Genomic DNA, 19,961 nt, shown 5'->3' with positions numbered 1-19,961 from the left:
ACTCATTAATCGTAGCAAGAACATCAAAATCAATCAAACATAGTTCGAGTTAGATTTAACATTTGAATGTGAAACTTAGAAGTTTTACTCCGAATAAAAACAACGTTTTAGTAAATGCAATTCATTAGTATACTCTATTTTAGCGATTTCACAGTTTTGCGTAATTTCTGATTAAAAAAACCAGTATTGAAATTTTGTTTGAACTCCTAAAAACATCAAAAATGAAGGTTTCTAACTTAATGAATTTAAATCACGTTTGCATAATCTATTAACTTCAACTCGATTAATTTATTGAGCTTCAGTTGATTTTCTTTCGCGCTCGATTTTTAATAATTGAACTGTTATAATACAGTAAAGTTGTAAGGGTACTATCGAATGGCAACCGTGCGTCAAACATTCATAGCACTTGTCAGAATACGCGGATAGCAAACTTCAGCGAAGATAAAGTTGGAATTTCCACGTAAAGTTACGGACTTCCCGCATAAGTCGTTTCAGGGTCTCAACACTAGCGAGAAGTTAGCCGTTTATTTGACCGTGTCGAAGCCGTTTGCTGCGGCCTATTTTAAATGGTCAAAAGTAGCACAACGAGAAAAAACTAACAAATTTCAGTCAGCGCTCCAGCTGTTCAGCAGTCAAGTGTCCCATCTGATACCCTAAACAAATCGTGCACATTCTCGACCTGAAAAAGGAAAAACATACGAGTTCTGGCTTTTGAAAAGATCGCCTCGAGGCGTTAGGCAAACAAATGCTGCTCGCTTATTGACGGGTTCTCTAACCTTACAAGAATAACATTTTCAATATGTAAACTGTATATAAACTAAAATATTATTTATATGCGTACAATTTAATGAGCAGAGAATGCATTATAATTTTCAAGGAGACGAACAATTCTTCTGATGACGTTGGTAGTTCAAAAGGCAGATTTAGAAAATAATAATAATATATTAACGACGTTTCGAATGTAGCAACATTGATTTTCAAGTTAAGAGAAGCATTGAGTAGTGAAATTTTGTTGGACATAAGTACATAATACACGTAAATAGGATACAGCACAAAAATTTCGAGCCAAAAAGTCCCTCCGCAAACAACCTTAAATTTTTTAGACAAATCCGGTAGTTTGGAAATAGATAGCTGGGGTCCGATTCAAAATCAAGAGGGTTCCAGCAATCGTTGGTCGGTTAATGTTGTGCACCTCCGCATGATGATGATGCTGGTGGGTTCCTCCAGCACAGTGCAAGCGACGGTCTTGTGAGTTTGTCTCAGGGGGTTTCTCTGCCTTCCAAGTTGCAGATGGCAGGTGGCAGTCTCAATGTCGTTGTTGTCAGTCAAATTACTCCAATGTAGTCCAAATGATGAAGAAGTCTACAACCTTCTTTGAAGCAAAATGAATAAACTACACTGGCCTCTTGGAGAACTTCCGCTTTTTGGCAGGGGTCATTGTTTCATATAGTCCGGAGATTGGCGTTGGCAAAAGCGTCACCAAGCTTCTTGAATTCATCAATGATCTTGAGATGAAGTTGCTTGTTTGTAATACTCAATGTCGTAGTTATTAGTCCAATTACTCAAATGCAGTCCAAAAGATGAAGAAGTCTACAACCTTCTTTGAAGCAAAATGAATGGACTACACTGGTCACTTGGAGAAATCCTTTCTTGCAGTGGTCGTTGCTGCATATGGTCTCGAGTTTGACATTATCATGGGTTTCACTGAGCCTATTTAATTCATCAATAATCTTGTGATGAAGTTACTCGCTTTCAACACTTTGAGATAGTTTAAGATTCTTTTCTGAGTCTTCAAATTTCATATTTACAATACTTCTCTCCAACTTCACTTCTTGTCGTTTGTTTGTTTGTGTGTTTTTCTGCTACAAATATTATAATCGATATTGAACACACTTCTACCTCTCCAATAGATCTGAAATTTTGCACACTTGCGTAAAGTTGGAGACAATGCATGAATCAATTGACAGAATAAATAATTTTGAAATGCTAATTTTTTTCAAGTATTAAACAAAATTTAAATTTAATTTTTTTAACATTAGAAAATAAAATTAGAAATTCATTGTACATGTGAAACATCGGAGACACTGGATTCTCATTTAGGTTTACTGTTGATTTTTCTCGGAATTAGTTCACTTCAGTGTCTCACAGTTGATTGATTGATTGATTTTTATTCACAAAGGAGCTCTAGTTACAACTCAAAAGAGAAAAAGAAAAACATTTATAAAATAATAGAAACATCCAAGTGAATGCCCATAAGCAGATAAGCTTCGCAGGCAACATAGGTGATTTAAAACTCTATTCCAATGATAAGTCAAAGAAGTTAAAAGCAACAGAAAGTTTCTAAATTAAACACATACAAGGAAAAAAGCCTCAAGAAAACTGATAACGGGATGTCACTAAAATTAAGCGTAACAAAGCAATATCAATATAACAGTGATTGAAAACGGGTAAAAACTTGAAATATAGAGTCAAAAATATTCAGAACCTGCATGACAAACGAAGTCAAATTAATACTGGTCAAGAATAAATTTACGGAATTTCGTTTTTAAAAGTAATTTGGAACAATCTTTCACCTTATCCATTATCACCTTATCCACAATCAGTTATCATTTCACCTCCTGCTGCCGGGTTATGGGTGCAGAAATTATTATAAGATGGCAGAACTTTCTTGTTTATATGCGTACAATTTAATGACCATAGAATGCATTATAATTTTCATGGAATCGAAGAATTCTTTAGATGACGTTGGTAGATCAAAATACAGATTTAGTAAATAATAATAATCATATGTTAACGATGTTTCGAATAGAAGTTAAGGGAAACTTTGAATAGCAAAATTTTGTTGGCCATAAATACAAAATACACGTAAATAGGATACAACACAAAAATTTTGAGCCAAAAAGTCCCTCCGCAAACAATCGCAAACTTTTTAGAGAAATCCGGTAGTTGGGAAATAGATGGCCAGCTCTAGGGGGATTAGATTTTATAAATTGAGGAATAAATAATTTTAATGTTATCGTAACAAAAATTATTTTGTGTCATTAAAATAACTTAATATTAGCTTTATTTTAATATCGCAAATTCCTTGTTCCAATTAATTGGTTGAAATTTCGAATAAGATTTTATCTGAGCACTTCTGCAACGTTCTCGAACATTAGAGACCATAATTTTAGTCCTGAAAAAATAATGCGCTTGGGCTTGATGTTTATTCCTGCACGAAACGCAACTATTACTCTTGACATTTGAGATGGGCTGGAACGCCATCGTGGAACCCCCTTTATTCCCACAGACATTTTATGGATGCCATTTTATAGCAGAGAGGAGCCATCTGAAAAACCGTCCTATGAAATCGCTGCTGCTCTATGTAAATAGCTTGCTTTGCCAGAGCTCGTAGTTTTCCCTCGCTTGCTTGTAAAGGCGGCACAGGCTTCATGGCCTCGCTAATAGAATGTTGCTCAGTTTTACTGCCAATAAGTGTCGAGATCGATTAACTTCACCATACATCTGCTTGAATTTCAAAAATGTTAGCAGCCGAATTCGGACTTAGCTGAATTTGCTTCCCGGTCGTTTGGGATCAGTACGTAATTTTGAAGTCATTAAACTTTTGAAGAAACCGGGGGAAAAGTTCTGTTACATTAGTGCAAAAAATACTAGTCAATTTTATGAAGCTAGCATACACTGAGTGATGCCTTAACAAGTATTTTAAAAACACAAGTCATATTGACTTACTCGTATTTATAACCATCATTCCGAAGAACAGTCTCAACATTATTTAGTCTGAAATAGGGATTCATTAATGAATATAGGCAGCTGTTTGAATCTAAGGCATTGGTGGTTTAATTGTCAAACCCGAAAGCCAAATACTTTCCGCATAAAAAAATTTAAAGGTACAATGTTTTGCAGCAATTTATGAAATGTGTAATGCAAAAAAAAATTGTAAAAAAAAAAGTAAAGCAAGCAGCCAAATAAATAGTTTCTAGTCTTCACGGTCCTGTTTCGAATGTGTAGTGAATGTCTCGTATATTTCCTCATACCTCAATGTCAACGTCTTCTTTGAATGTATTTGCACCTACATTCTATGGACTGTGAAGAAACAGTGTGATCAGGAATCATGATTTGTAACTATAATATTGTAGTAAATACGAGGTCAATATCTGCTATACATAATAAAGCCTAGTGGCGTCGAATATAAGCGCATAGGCATTTGCTACGTGAATATTTGACAGATATTCATGTCTAATATTAGAAGCTTTTTTGGGGGGTATAGAAGACTTGCCTATTTTTTTAAAATGGCTCCTCCAATATTGACCGATTCAGATTTGCTGCCAACATAATTCTGCGCCTGACTTGCTTGACACAATTCTTGCGACCGGCCAAATTCTTACATTTTCGTACCTTTTGCATGGCAAAATTTCTCAAGCTTTTAGCAAAAACTCGACAACGGCTCAATTCAATGCCACCTGCCTGCAATTTTTGCTAATAATACGTACCTTCTGACCATTATTTTAAATTTACAAAAGGCCAATTTAAATACTGAAATATACATAGATAGCTCGCAGTGACTAATTTCAAATGAAATTAATTAACACGAAAAATAAATTTTGAACTAACACTCCTATACCCACATCATGGAAATTATTCAAATCAATTTTTGGATAAAATTTACCCAACCACTCGCAGCTCAGCCAGTCACAGGTGCTAATTTAATGTCCAACACGCAGTGTGTCATATCCATATAATTTTATATCCATTTGTTCAATCAAATCCATTTTGGTTGACTTTAGTACTCGATTTAATAAGTGTTCCCCCAATAAAATAAATATATCATTTCTTCAAATATTTATGCATTTCCAAACGCTTGACGTTTTATCGTGAGAACTGATCCGTCAAAAAGTTATTTCACGCAAAATAGATGGAAGTTTGTTATTCTTTGTAAACCTGATTAAATAACTTGAAAAAATAATCGTCTACTTGAAATTTTGTCTATGTTCTGAAACGTCATTTAGCGTTGTCTGGTTGTTTAGTATTTTTAATTACTTTTTGGCTGAGCATGCTGACGTCGATTAGTTTCCCCCATTTTCCTCACCAAGACTGAAAGAGAAACGAGTATAAGCGCTGTTCTCTCAACCCGTGTTCGCACAGCGTTTATTTTCACGCAAATCATCACGAGAAAACCTTTGCTCATCCTCATCACCAAACTTTGCGAATTTTTGCATTTTTCTGCACACGAACACTTAAGTTGGTCCTCATGGTCGTCTTAGGGGCAGTTCTTGCCCCGAACATCGGCTTTGAAAGCTCTTTTCCCGAAGCGGTTTGAAACGACTGCTGTGAGGGGTTCACCGATTAGCTGAGTCAGCATTATCATAGCCTTTGAAGGGTTCGAAATGCATTTGCTCAACTCCAAAGAAAAGGAACCTTAAGAGTCCGGCTCCTGTGTTCACTGTCTTCAGTATTTTATTCACTACCACAGGAATAAAAGTTAAAATATTTTACGGAACGGTGAGGACAATTGACTGGGATCGAATACGCTTTTTACTAAAAATTAAATTCATAGAGTTTGTGAGTGGCAGGTCTGTAGTACTTTGAAGGGTAACATAATTATTCAAGTCACGAAACTAGCTGTGGCAATGTGACGAAAAATTTCAGTACGGCGTATTCTCGAGCATTTTTCGAATTTTGGAATTAATTTTAAAATAGGCCTTGGGCTAAGCGCGGCCGGAGCCTCAGTCAAAAAGCTCAACTTTCAAGTGCATCAAAGGACTGAAAGTTTCCAAAAAGTTATATATGAATGTTTTCTGGGACACGCAATGGATAATATAATCTTCTAGAAAGTGCGGCATATTGCCAGAACCGCCTCCGAATAATATAAATATGTTTAAATAACTTCCTGGCAACGAGCTCCAGAGATGAATCGTCTAGTTGAAATTTTTACGTTAGTTTATGATAAATGAAAACGATATGCTAAGAAGATGAGAGCGGAGGGTAGAATTATTTGACTGCAAAATTATTTATTTGTTGTTTTTCATACAGGCATAGACTCCATGTACATATAAACATTCTAATGGCATTAATTTTTATTCCCAACCANCACCATGGGCAACCAGACATCTGGCATCCAAGCAATATGGGCAACAAGACATATGGCAATCAAGCACTATGAGTATAGTTTTTACTCCGTGAAATGAGCCACCAAGTGCTGCGTTGCTGTCACCAACCCAGTTTATGAGAACTGATTTAAGCTCTAAAGTTTCTCGACACAAAATTTCGCAGACTGTATAGACTCTCTTGAGTGGAGCGCAAGCTGCTGTTCGGCACCAGCAGGAACAGACATTCTCTCAAGAGGCTTCACTGGATGACTTTTAAGTTGTCTACAAATTTTTGGACGAATTATAAAAATTAGTTTCAGCGTTTGCAAAGTAGTCGATGAAATAAAAAAAAGTAGCAACGATCATAAATGAATGCGACTTTGTGAGAAGACATTGTGAGTTTGCAGAGGCACATTAGAGCGCACAATTATCAGTTATCTTTATCCATTAATCAGAAAATTTAGTAGGTCATATTGCCCAAATCGTGACATATGCTGGAATCTAGCACTGATACGCTCTTTGCCGAGCCAAACTGGGTCAGGATGACCCAGTTAAAAGTGAATTGTTATTTAGACAAAGTTTCACTCACTTTTATGATTGCATGCAAGCAAGTAAAGCCGGTGTATGTCAGAGGCATTCACGCGTGCCGAAATGTATGCGGCTGGACTGAGCCTCAACTGACTCCCCAATTTACCTGCCAATCTGCATCTATAAGAGGAGCCCTGCACTCAGATAAATGCGTGAGACCTTGTCCAAATAGTGAAGCAACTTCTGAACTTGGGAGGATCATCATGAACCAATTTAGCCGGACAAAAAGATGTATCAGTGCTACGTGCAGAAAGTGTATTCAGTGTATTCACTATTCAGTGTATTCACAGTGTATATTGTATTGAATAGTGTATTCACTATTCAGACAATGTAACAAATAAATTTTTTTAAGTAATAGTACTGCATGCCTTCGTCACTGAAACATTCATTTGTAAGCTAATATCTATCCCTGCTTTGACGACACAAATACCTGAGAGTCATTACCTTGAATCAATTTCCAGCAATCGTCATCAAAATTGGTTTTTCAAAAACTCATTTTTCAACAGCGCTCACAATTAAGAGCCGGGAAGAAAAATGGATGTCGTCCTGGCCTATAGATTTCGGTTTTGGCGCAGAGGCCCCTTTTTGTGGGGCTCATGACCACGCTTCACTTTTTTTTGCCAGCTTCAGCAATAAAGTTCTTGGCGCAGATCCCATCGTAGCTCACTTTCCAAGTGATCGACTTCGTAGTTAATGATCGACCTTGCAGGAGGGAGACTGGGCTAGCAGTTCTTACAGCCCTTTTTGGCAGCCTCATGACACATTTTAAAAATCATATTTTAACATTTGTAACTAAGTAATACACATTATTGTACGCCTCTGCACACTTTCATCCCATGATACACGTTTTCCGTTCTCATAAACGCGCTTGGAACGAATTAATAAACGTCTTTCATTAACAAATAATCACTTAGCATAACTGCCTACTGAACTTTTTCATTCCTATGTGTGCTTTGAACCCTCTAATACAGTTATTGCAAATGCTCATATTCAGTGAAACTAATTGGACAATCTGTCTAACTAGTAACACACTTTTTACTTTAATACGAGCTAAAAATGGACGTAGCACAGATACATCTTTCCTGATCAAATAGGGTCAGAATGACGCACATAAAAGCATTAAATCCATCGCTAATCGGACACATGTCTCACTCCTTCCTCTGAGTGGAATCACTGTAAAAGCTCAGCAAAGTAATTGCGCGTCAACGTAATACACACCACTGGTTTATCTTCAGCTCGACGTAAAATAGTTCACTTGACCGTCATTCGAGCTTGGATGGTAGCTTAATCAAAGCTGTCCGGATTGGCATTGGAAAGCGCTTCCGTTGCTTTGAAATCAATGGAACAAAGGCTTCGGAGTTCGACGGGTCTATGGATTTACTGCAACTCAATCTGACGAGTCGGAACATCATTAGCTTCTGGTTCGTAATGAGATCCGTTGAGGACGAATAGTGTTACAGGTATGATGACTTATTGGAGACTTGGTATGAGAAATATCTGATTGTTTGACTAGTAGATCCTGTCTTGGCGATCCTTCCACTCACTCATTCACAAGGGCGAAATGATATACAGAAAGTAATATACAACTGCTTGTTCCTATTTTATTGCATGATGTATATAGTAATTTGTGCATTTGAACATGCTGAAGTTTTGGCGATCATCTCGGGATCCTGTGGAAATTTCGTGCAAGAGGATCCGTCTCTATATTTTAGAAACACCGGTACAAAGCGATATTGCTTCCTTCTAATGACTGGGTTCAAATGGACTCCTATTTTTAGCGCATTTTCTCATTTATGGAAAAAATGCACTATTGTGCTCGCCATCTCCGTCTGTCTGTCCGTCCGTCTGTCCGTCCGTCCTTGACCTCAAGTTTTCGTCGACGAGAAAATGCGCTCTCTGTCACCCACTGCAGCGAGTACTGAATTATATTTTTTCATAATCCCTAGAATCTCTACTTCAACTTCATGTACGTTTTTAATGCAGGAACCTAATAATATTTATAGCACTGAGCAATAGAGACCTTGCATGTTCTAAATTGAATCTTTACCAAGAATTATCTTTAATTAGCCCTAAAAGTTCGCTATTGTACGTTGAGGCACAAACAATTAGGGATAACCAAAGTGTTGAAATGTATTACCATACCAATTTGTATCAAAAAACTTGTATCAATTGCCTTTGAAGTCGTGATTGAATTTTTCCTACCTGAATAATCCATACCCTGCTTCGCTCTCAAAACTTTCCTCATCGTACCGAATTTCCTTTGAATCGACCTCGTGTCTGATTCACTTCGGATTGGTTTTTATCTGCTGCCGTTTTCTAGGAACCTCGCAAGTAGCCCGAAGTGATTTGGAGCTGAAAGTCGGGCTAATTTAGAGTTCCTGCCGAAACTCATTGACGTCGCAGTCTTCAGGCGGCCACGCATCCAAGATCAGGGGACTTGCATCCATGATACACGTAGCCAAGTGCTGTGGCGTAGCATTTCCTGCCCAGTGGTTGACTTGCCAAGCTCAGACTGATAGCTAAAGTTCGGTTCTTTTATCCGGAAAATGACGTCGGGATGCGTCATCAATCGCAGGCTGGCAAAGGTCAAACTGGTCTTCGATAAAACACATCTATTAATCTCGAAAGGAAGCTCCACGCTGAGGCGACTGCTAAGCAGCGTCTAAAGACTCTCTCAGAATTTGAAAAGTTCCCTCCGGGAGTTCCCAGGTCGTCAAAGGCTCGATTAAAAGCAGGGAATACACGTGACGTGAATGAGTTGACCAAAGAAACTATTTATACGAGTGAATTTTTTTGAAGCGCGGAGAAAAATATCCAAATTGGCAGGCTGATCCAGATGTATGGTCTGCTATAGTACGAGCTATTCAGTCAGACAATTGTCACAAATGAGGCACTTTCTTGGGTGAAGCCGAGGTCATCTAAGTGGATTTTGAGAATAATCAATATGTTTTAAGAGGTTAAGCTCATAACGATTATGTTGATATTACCGACAATAACCATGTAAGTTAGAGTCTGATATGCGCTATAAAGTTCTAGAAATTCTACTACGTATTACCTCCAACAGATAGAGACTACAGTTCATCAAAATATGATCAGGAGATGTTTTTTCCTGACAGCAGGTGGTACCATTGAGAACTCAATCATGCATTGCCTCGAGGATCAATTCCGACGGATTCATTGAACTGCTTCGCGTGTTCTTGACTCTGAAGTTGACAAGCTACAAGGAGCAAGATACGTTGCTCGTAAACTGTAAGTTTATTATTTATAAGCGGATGTTAAATTTACTATTCGTTGACGGAAGATCAAATTTTACAACAATAAATATGCAGGCACTTGCTACGATTTGACATAAAAAACACAATGTTTAATTCATTCGTCATAAAATCTAAAAAATATAACTCAGTACTCACTGCAGTGAATGACAGAGAGCGCATTTTCTCGTCGACGAAAACTTGAGGTCACAGACAGACTGACGGACGGACAGACAGACAGACGGACGGACGGACGGACATGGCGAGCACAATAGTGCATTTTTTCCATAAATGAGAAAATGCGCTAAAAACGGAATACTGAATGTCTATGAAGAAGTTACAACAATCATTTAAACATATTAGATGAAGTTTGTCGTGCATCGTACGTCTATATTGTTGCCAACGTCTTCAGAATGTCTTATCATTAGACAGTTTTGTTTTAATGATTGCAAAACCATTTTTCTGGGATTTTCAAAGTCATTTCGCATGCATAGATTCCTCAAAAGTTACATATTATAATCATTATTTCATAGCACCTCCAACAAAAAGCGTTGAGTGTAAGATGGTATTTAAAGGTAAAATAAATTACATTAAATTAATTAAAAACATTATTTTCGGGAATACGCAAAACCATTAACATTTAAATCATGTATCATTGATGATGAACCGCTGTGGCTACTATACCATCACATATATAACTTCAGCTTACTGTGCCGTCCAACGTTTTGGAGAAGAAATATCACAAAACCTACAATAATAACAGTTGCTGTACACTGCATTGATTAACAGTGGGTCAAATTCCCACTGCATTGATTGATGCAATTCTCATTTATGTCCAATGTATTGACTGAACGAGTCTCATGTCCACTGCATTGATTGACGCGAGTCTCATGTCCACTGCATTGATTGACGCGAGTCTCATGTCCACTGCATTGATTGACACGAGTCTCATGTCCACTGCATTGATTGACGCGTGTCTCATGTCCACTGCATTGACTGATGCAAGTCTCATGTCCACTGCATTGACTGAACGAGTCTCATGTCCACTGCATTGATTGACGCGAGTCTCATGTCCACTGCATTGACTGACGCAAGTCTCATGTCCACTGCATTGACTGATGCAAGTCTCATGTCCTTATAAATTTCAAACTTGATGTAAAATACGATGAGGCATCGCATCTCCCAAACATAAGCCCCTATCAAAGTTTTGCAATTTATTATCGGGCAAAATCGCAACGTTAGCGTTTTTCGTTGCGCGTCTACGTGTGAGAGCAGCTCGCCCGTACTCTACTCTGTTGTACTTTGCACTGCGCTCAATATATTCATTGTGATTGCGGCTACGTTTAAATTTATTATAGATATAAATGTAACATAAATTAAAGCCGGTTTAGATGAGTGAAACAACTATGAAATATCACTAAAAATCAGATACCATTTTCATTCAGGTCCTGCGTTGTTTGTGATCAGTCTTGAAATCAGTCAATTGAATTATAATAAATATAATAATACAATAAATTAAATAATTCGATAAAGTGACATCAATGAATTGAATAAATTCATTGACAGTTGAGTGAGAAAGAACGTTTTATACATTGTGTATTTACTCATCTCAATTTACAACGCCAAATTATGAAAACGAAAATCAATGGTTTACGAGCGACTACCGTGAGCGGTTACTTGACAAATAAATGCTCCGTCATTGACGAGAGTTTGTACTCTGGCGTGAGAAGAAATGCGTGGATGTTATTAAAAAATTAACATTAGGTGTTATTGGTATCAATTGCAATGACATTCAATGTTATCATTTTTTACATTGACATGACCACCATCTCCTATAAGAATTATTATTGTTTCATCTCAAGATGACCTATACCGTCAGTTGACCTAACATTCAGCCATTTGAAGCTACTTGCTCAACTCGAGCAAGTAGCATTTTATTTTAAATTTCAAATTTAAATTAAATTTTAAATTAAATTAATTAAAATTTTAATTAATTTAAATTTTCCCCGGTATCAAGTTTCTGTGAAATAAATATATTAGAACAGGATTTCTGATTTCTTTCTTGATTTTCTTGTAAGGCTAAATAGACGTCCCGGGCGCACACTTGTGCGGTCTTTATCCGACGCTTCCACTTATGCAGCAGCGGAGAGACCTACTGAATAACATTAATTACGATATTTATTCTTAAATTTAGGTTTTCATAACTGAAAATTAAGCGAAACGCGAAGGCGAGCGTGAATATGTTGACTGAAATTTAATTAGCGTTTGTTGATTTTAACTAAATTCTGGTTTCCCACATACTCTATGATAAATTTAAGGTATCCTAATAATTTCACTATATTTTCGGTGTAATAATCGTAGAGGTCTTCTAATTTTGAACGAAAAACCGAAACCCGTCACGTAGCTAATCAGTATATGGCAATGCAGTCAAAGCGCCAGTTTTGTGCTTAGTTTACCAAGTTTGCTGAAATTAGCGCAACTAATTACCAAGTGAAACTCAAGTTTGGAATTTGATCCAATTGGCGCGAGCGAGTCAGTGGGAGCTTTAGCAACCGACTTTTGATTTAACTGTAAACCGCTATAAGTCTTGAAATAATTTTTCCTTGCTATCATAAATTCTGTCGGTAAATACTTTGGAATTAGTTGCAATTAGTAATAGTAGTAATTAGTAGTAAAGGTATCAACAAATTTATCTCTCAATTTTGAAAAATATTCAGTACAATCTGCCTATGCACCGCAATAATTATCAATTCTGCGTACCTCGAATGTTTCCATGAATTCATAGTTCACTTAAGCCAAACTTTTATTGTAAAAATTTAATTCAAGGAGTAGGAAAAGATTCCCTTACATAAATCACACTGACAGCGTCACGTATAACAATATATCAGCGTTGAAGAAAAGTAAAAAGAGTAAACTAAACTAAACTAGACTGCAACCTGAGAGTTTAACTCTTTACTCTATAATTTTGTATATTTTTCTTGGAGAAAATTTTATGGATCACTGCTGAGCTCCTGGTATGTTTTTGTCATATTTCCGTTTTTTCTTTGACTCCTCGGAAGTTGTCTCTCCCATAGTTGAATTAATACATTAATTCAACCATGGTCTCTCCTTTACCTTAAGCCGTGCCTGAAAATAGGTAGAACACAAGAGATATTTTATTCTTGTTGCCTGGCACTCTAAAAGTTCAGGCAGCGTCTAAGATCTTCGAAAATTACTTGCCTTCAACCAAAGTACCGGCCAGCTTTACAATCAGTAAATGCGTACCAACTTTCGTCAATGAATGACAAGTGGCATAATATGGCTTGGATGACAGCAAAAATTATTATCATGGAAGGAACTCTTCCCGCAAAAGTTGGATAAAATTTTTAAAGGGCCTTTTGATTTCACTTCTGAATCATTCACACAAAAAATTTACCTGCCTTGTATTTATTTCACGTAGTTTGTGTAGTTGTATTGAAATTATTCTTGTTTGATTACCACATTATTTTTTTCATCTTTTATTTTTGAATTAAGGACCCTGCAAGTGACAGAAATTGCAGTAAATAGAAGTGTTTCCTTTTGAAACTTGATCATATGAATTCATTTTTCCAAAGTACCGATTGTTACTTAAAGAACCGACTGTACATGAAAATTTTGCCCTCTCCCTTCAACGCTTCAGCAAGTTTCACTTATTGTAGACATATTTATCTTTTACAATAAATACTATTTTTCCCGAAGTAAAATATCTGTCAAAAATGGATCAAAATTGGTGCCAGATATTTCATGGCTTAATCTTGCTCAATACGAAAATTGTCAATAATATAAGCGGAAAAACATATTTTCTGAATTTTCCGCACAATTTGAGACATAGCACCGAGCCTTGCTACGAGTCTCGACACATTTTTTTAAGAAAAAAAATGCCACTTTGAATGCGACGCTCGCTTCATGCGACCGGAGTGCTCTGTCATCCACAATACAAGTGAAGTAATGCATGCGCAGTATTTTAAACCTAAAAGAAGCTTATTCGATCCTAAGGCAAATTCTCAAGAGCTGTATTATTGAGCAGAAAACCGTTATCTCTCACAAACTTGCTCTAAAATGCCTGTATGAACACAAGCCGAAAATTCTTCGTTGAAGCTCTGGTGTAACTGATGAGTCAATAAAGGGGTTACTAATGAGCAACTGTGTAACTTATTAGTCAGAAATGGTGTAACTAATGAGTCGTTAATGACTTCCATCAGAACTGACCGTTTAAAATGGTTCAGTGAAGCCCATCAGGAAAAAATTCTAGTAGGAAAATCATATAATGAAAAATTTTGGGTTGTGGGTCATTTTTATTTCGTACCAGCTTTTGATTGATTGATTGGAATGGGAAGCCTTACTTAAATGTGGACAATAATTACTAGTAGACTTGGTAGAAATATTTTCTATTCACTGGTTCATACATATGGTCTTATACGAATTTTAGAAATTGGTCCTATAAAGTACGTAGCTTTTCAAAGCAAGCGATCGATCCTTCAGATTTGGGATATATATTTTTTTAATTTCACAGATCATACCTTGAATCACGGAATTCTTCGTCCTTAATTATATTGAAGTTCTAAAACTATTCATCTTAAGCTGTGATGCCATTAATTAATTATCAGCCGTAGTTTATGTGTATTTGTTTCCTCTACTGCTCTGCCGACAACATAGACAAAGAACGTGTAATGGAAACTTGTATTTTGATGAGTTAACCATTCAGTCAGTCGTGTCCAGGAACCCAGCGTTGGGCCTCTGGTTGCATTATTTTCTAAACCATCCGAACTATGTGAGTTTCGATGTTAAATGTCATCCTAGAACTAAATTCATAACCAAGTGAAAGTTGAGTGTTAACTTTTGTACTTGATGAATTTATTCTTTTTTTTACGCTGGTAAATGTGAGTAAAATAAGTTGCTCTTGTTTATCGTTCCAGTTTAGAAGTTGCAAGTAAGGGGAAAAAATTTGTGGTTTGACTTCTCAAGCTTTGTTTACCTGCCTTTTTAATTTATAATATCCAGGACGGCTCGCTTGGAAAAATTCTTTTATTTTCCCCTTATCACGATTTGTTCAAGATAGATCGTTAGATTCCATAAATGAGATAATTTTGTACCGAAGTGATCATGTTTCTCCCCTCTATTGTCTGCTTTGGATACTATTTATGACCTTCAATTTTCCAAATTTCAATTACAAATTGATTACGTAGTACATCCTCACAATTCTGCTCGCAATTCGAGATCTGCGCTAAGTACTAAGCAACCATCACCACCTTCATTAATTTTTCATCATGCATCTTTCGAAATTAAAAGTTTTTGCTAACTTTCTATTAGCCTGACTATTTTTGCCCCCACGTTATTAGCTTTCTAACTCGTGCTCGGTCCAATTTTGCTCTTGGCAGCCCTTTATATGCAGCACTCGGGTGAAGTGCTCGAAATAATAGAACTCTTCCTCCGTTGACCTCAAGAGAGAAATCTCTGCAATGTAGACGCTCTTGGATGAGATTTTTCTCTTATGTTTACCTCCATAAATTGAAAAACCCTCTCATCGAGGATTGGAGGAGGTCTTAGTGATTGATAAGTGTGGGGACGGGATTTAGCTGATCACAGGGAGAGTTCCTTTAAATAAAATATAGCCCCAGCTTTGGTGAGAATATTTAAAGGCCTGATATTTTATGGACGTAAACCTAAGCCACTATACTGAAGCTAAATAATTCAGCTCGGATTTCAAGACAAGATGCTTCAGCTGAATTTTTTATTCTAGTAGTCATCGATCGTAGCTGATCCTATCACTGTTTTAGACTGTTTCCAATATTTTTCGCGGCTGTAATTGAAACTTAAGATACATAAAGGTAGCAGCAGTAAATATTGCAAAAATACATCAGTTAACTCTGAAAATTTTGTTTTTAGGTCATTTCCATGCGCAGGAAAAAATCACAACAGCAGAGCTCTTTGACTGTTGTTATCAACAAAAATAAATATTAACACATTGAGTGCAGCATGGCCCACCAGCGCTGCCAAATGGCCAAGAAACGGCCAAGTCTGGGGATAAAAAGGCCTATAATTCAAAATATACTAGTAAATTTGAAGGTTCCGGTGCAAAAAATTAAATTTTCCTTTTTCCGTACTTTTTAAAACTTATTGGGGTAGTTAAAATTTTTGTCGACACAAGCAATTGAAAAAAAAACTAAATCCGTCGGTTCCTCGAACCCACCTTTGTTTCGTGCCGCACTCAACGTTTCAGAGTAAGCCCTAGACTCCCTGGCGTTACACGTGGCAACTTACCGGAAACGAAATCTCTATTTTTTCTGCCTGATCTAGCATTCTTACCGACTCCAAGTAAATGCGCCTGCATTATATATTTTCTACTCCTCATTAATTCCTCACTGCCTAATACTCTGTAAACAATGAGATTTGTTGAACAAGCATGAATCCATGTAACACCTTAGGTGCTTCGTGTGCGACTCGCATTGTCTGTTCGAATCACCGCAAGTTTTGCCTACATATTGCAGCCATTCAGGCGTACGAAAGGTACTTGCATGATAGAGAAATTTTAAATTATCTATTAATTTTGAAATTCCTAACGAAAAATATTATAAATTTAGTCTGCAATTTTAATTTGAGTAACATTTAGTGTTGCAGAATAGACGTGTTAATAGACAGGACTTCCTGCTGAAGTAAAGCAAGAATATTTTGTGTAGCGCACTTGTGTGTGATTTCCATTTTACAGATAAATTATTCAGACTTTGTGAGTATTCTATTCCAATTAACAATGCAGCAAAAATAATCGTAAATTAACGGAAATGTTATAATCCTGTACCTAAGTAACTCTGTTTGACTTCAAAAATTATCTTTAATCCGAGCTGTGCATAATGCAAGCTTGCTATGTAGATGACATGTCTATAAAAACATCTTTAAAGTCAAGCAACATTTCAATAAGGAAAGATCGTGCAGAAGTGGAGACGAAGTTTATCATCAGCTTGGATTGAACCTATGATGAAGTTCTAGGCTTGAATTTCACCACGCAGTTTGCTCAGTAACTCGGCCTGATTTACATTAGGAATATGAAGCCAGTGAATATAGCAATTCCACCGTCATCAGACATTCTCATGGACTTCATTTGATCAGCGGAATGCTAAAAATTTTATTCCTCAGTTTACCGTAGAAGTTATTTACGTTAGTTAAGTTATTATAGTTATTATAGTTAAGTTATTACGTTATTTTAAAATTTGCTTACCAATTCGCAGTCCTGTTAAACGGGCTATACTTGTGAGTTTAAATGGATGAAAATATTTAAAATGCTCTTTTTATTGATGAAGATCACTTACTTGTAGTTTTGAATAACTTTTAATTTTAGCCTCTGTAGGACTATAAGAAACCTTAAGTATGCCAGCTAATCTTAATATGTCACATGTCACTAATAGCTTCCTATATTAAAATTTCCGTTTATAATTGATAATTCCTGCAACCTGGTAAAAGAAACAGCAAGCTATATAATTAAAAAATATTCCGGTACAGCATTGTCTTAGGAATGCCCATAACCTTCTTCTTCTCAGCGCCGATCACAACCAACGGCTGGCAGCCAAGCAATATCGCTGAATCGACTCGACATTTTGCACGTTTCCCTATCTGATACGAATCCATATCAGGCTCCAATTTTCCGACGCTTCGTTTGTATGGCTACGGGGGGCGGAAACCGTTCGCTTCAATGCGCGGTACGCTATGCCGTGCGAGAATTGCGCTGGAATCTAACGCTATATTTGTATAGCTCTCGATCGCTGAACGCTTTTTTTGCCACAAATATTCTCATGAAAGAGTTCCAATAAGTGGCTATTTCCTATACTTATTCACGTTGCTTCGAATACCAATGAATGGAATTGGAGACGATTAAGAACTTAGGCAAGGGTTATTTTGTTACAGTCAACGATCGTCCAACCAGTCAGGCCTGTAATGTTTTTAATGCAAATGCCGAGGGAGAATGGCTCGCCAAAATGAAAAATGGAATTATCCCCATTCATAACGGCAAAATCATATCAAAATCAAATCATATATTCAAAAAAGAGCATTTTTGGCTTCCGAGTTATTTATTCTGCAAAAATTCATTGAAGAATCAGTTTTGCCCAAGCCAAAGATTTCACTTTATTAAGCTTGTATCTTGCCTTTATATGTAATTTTTTCTGCCCTATGAAAAAGAAAAACCATGTTTCCGAGAAAAATAATTTAAAATGCCATTCAGCAATAAAAGGATAAATTCGCACGGGCTGCTCATTTTTCTCTCAAAACGCTTCTAGGAAGACGTCATTTTCCAAAAGCTCTTCAATGCTATCTTTAATGCTTTCAACCTGAATTCTGAAGTTTTCCCATCAAAGCGCATACCGCGGAGCCTTTCACGGAAATTCCGATCCGTCGGTTCCTAGAAAAGATGGATAGCCCCGATACCGCACTAATGAATATTCTTCATCAGCCTATAGAAATATCGAAGAGTTAGTTCACTAGGGAAATTACATCAAACTTGCGAGTTTGGCACCACAACCTGAGACCGCCGAGTGACAGCGGTCCTCGCAAACTTTGGTCGATCTTTACTCGATAAATTATCCCAGTACCGCCAGAATTCGATATTGGATATTGGTAGAATTATTATTTATTACATCCTAGAACAGCAGTTCATGAGCTAAAGAAAGGGTTTCCCTTGAACAAGAAAATCATTATTTCAGGTACAGTGGATATTAGAAAAGGCTCCAGGGAAATAAATTTACTCATACCTCATATGAACAAGTATACTCGTTTAGAAGAGTTCATTTACAGTATATTAGGATAATTTTCAATGACTCGGTTGTTAAATATGCGATTCATATCAACATTTTGCGTATGTTGACGGTTGATTTTTAATTATTCTAAACTCCCTGCAGAGCTTGAAGAAAATTAGTTTTCGTACTATATTTTTTAGTGACAATTTTGTAAAATAATTTTAATGACAGGAATATTTGTGAGTCTAATAATAAATTAGGCTGTTTTATAGGAACTCCAACCTTTGCTTTTAAATTACTGGAAACATTTTTATCGATACTGGCTATTCCTTCAGCAGTGGTTTGCCTTGAAAGTTAACTAAATTTTTTTATTATTTTGCAGCATTGCATTTCTTTGCTCTTTTTACCGTAGCAGAACCCCAGAACCCCACTTAACATCTTGTAAGAGGAATTTAAACAATTATGAAATGTGGGGGAAATTAATTTATGGTATTTTTTAGTTTGCTAGCACTCACGTGAGCCTCTCGTTCCCTTTTCACATTCATAGGTTCAAAGATTTTTTAGTCTTTATTTCTGCACAATTACGCATAAAACTTTATTGATGGAAAAGAGATAATTACGTAAAAACAGAGTTCTAAGTACTTAAAAACTACTTGATAAACCAAAAGTAAAATAGTAAACCTTTGAAACACCTTAAATATTTTCAGGTACGTTCAGCAACAAATACACGTGATCACTCCAAGAAAGGATTCAGTATTATTTCTGGAGTCGTTGCTCGCATCAATGCTATTGTAACTCCCATCGAAACAAAGCAGTAACCGTGGCGAGTTGTATAACGACGTAAAAGTTCTACGATAGACGCTTGTATTGCTTGTAAATAAGCGAGGTACACAGGCGCTGTTCCAGTGAACACAAACGAACTCTAAGCGCTGGACTTTAAACCAAATGGTGAATTGGAAGCAATTAATGAATTCTTTTTAAGCCTGTTGAATTTTTACGCGTTAAACGCTACTCAAAATGATGAACGAAATTCGTGTAGAATTCTCAGCGACAGCGATCGTGTGTGTTAGCGGCAATTTATGAAATCGGATGCTACTGTCGATCCTTCGTTTTTAATCTTTAGTTAGGCCATTTCGATGTGCCTTGCAAATACGGCTGGGCATCGGAAATTGTTTTCCGACTACTGCTTTCTTTATTACATTTAAAAGAATATCTCGCTTAGAATTATAAATTGTCAATTAATTATTACTCGTATAAGACACTTGCGGGTTGCGGATTATTGTCTCGTGTTGCGT

Source organism: Hyalella azteca, unplaced genomic scaffold (genome assembly GCF_000764305.2).
Source record: "Hyalella azteca isolate HAZT.00-mixed unplaced genomic scaffold, Hazt_2.0.2 contig12759, whole genome shotgun sequence".
NCBI classification, from domain to species: Eukaryota; Metazoa; Arthropoda; class Malacostraca; order Amphipoda; family Hyalellidae; genus Hyalella; species Hyalella azteca.
The sequence above is the reverse complement of the archived record's forward strand: the minus strand, read 5'-3'. Positions refer to the sequence as shown.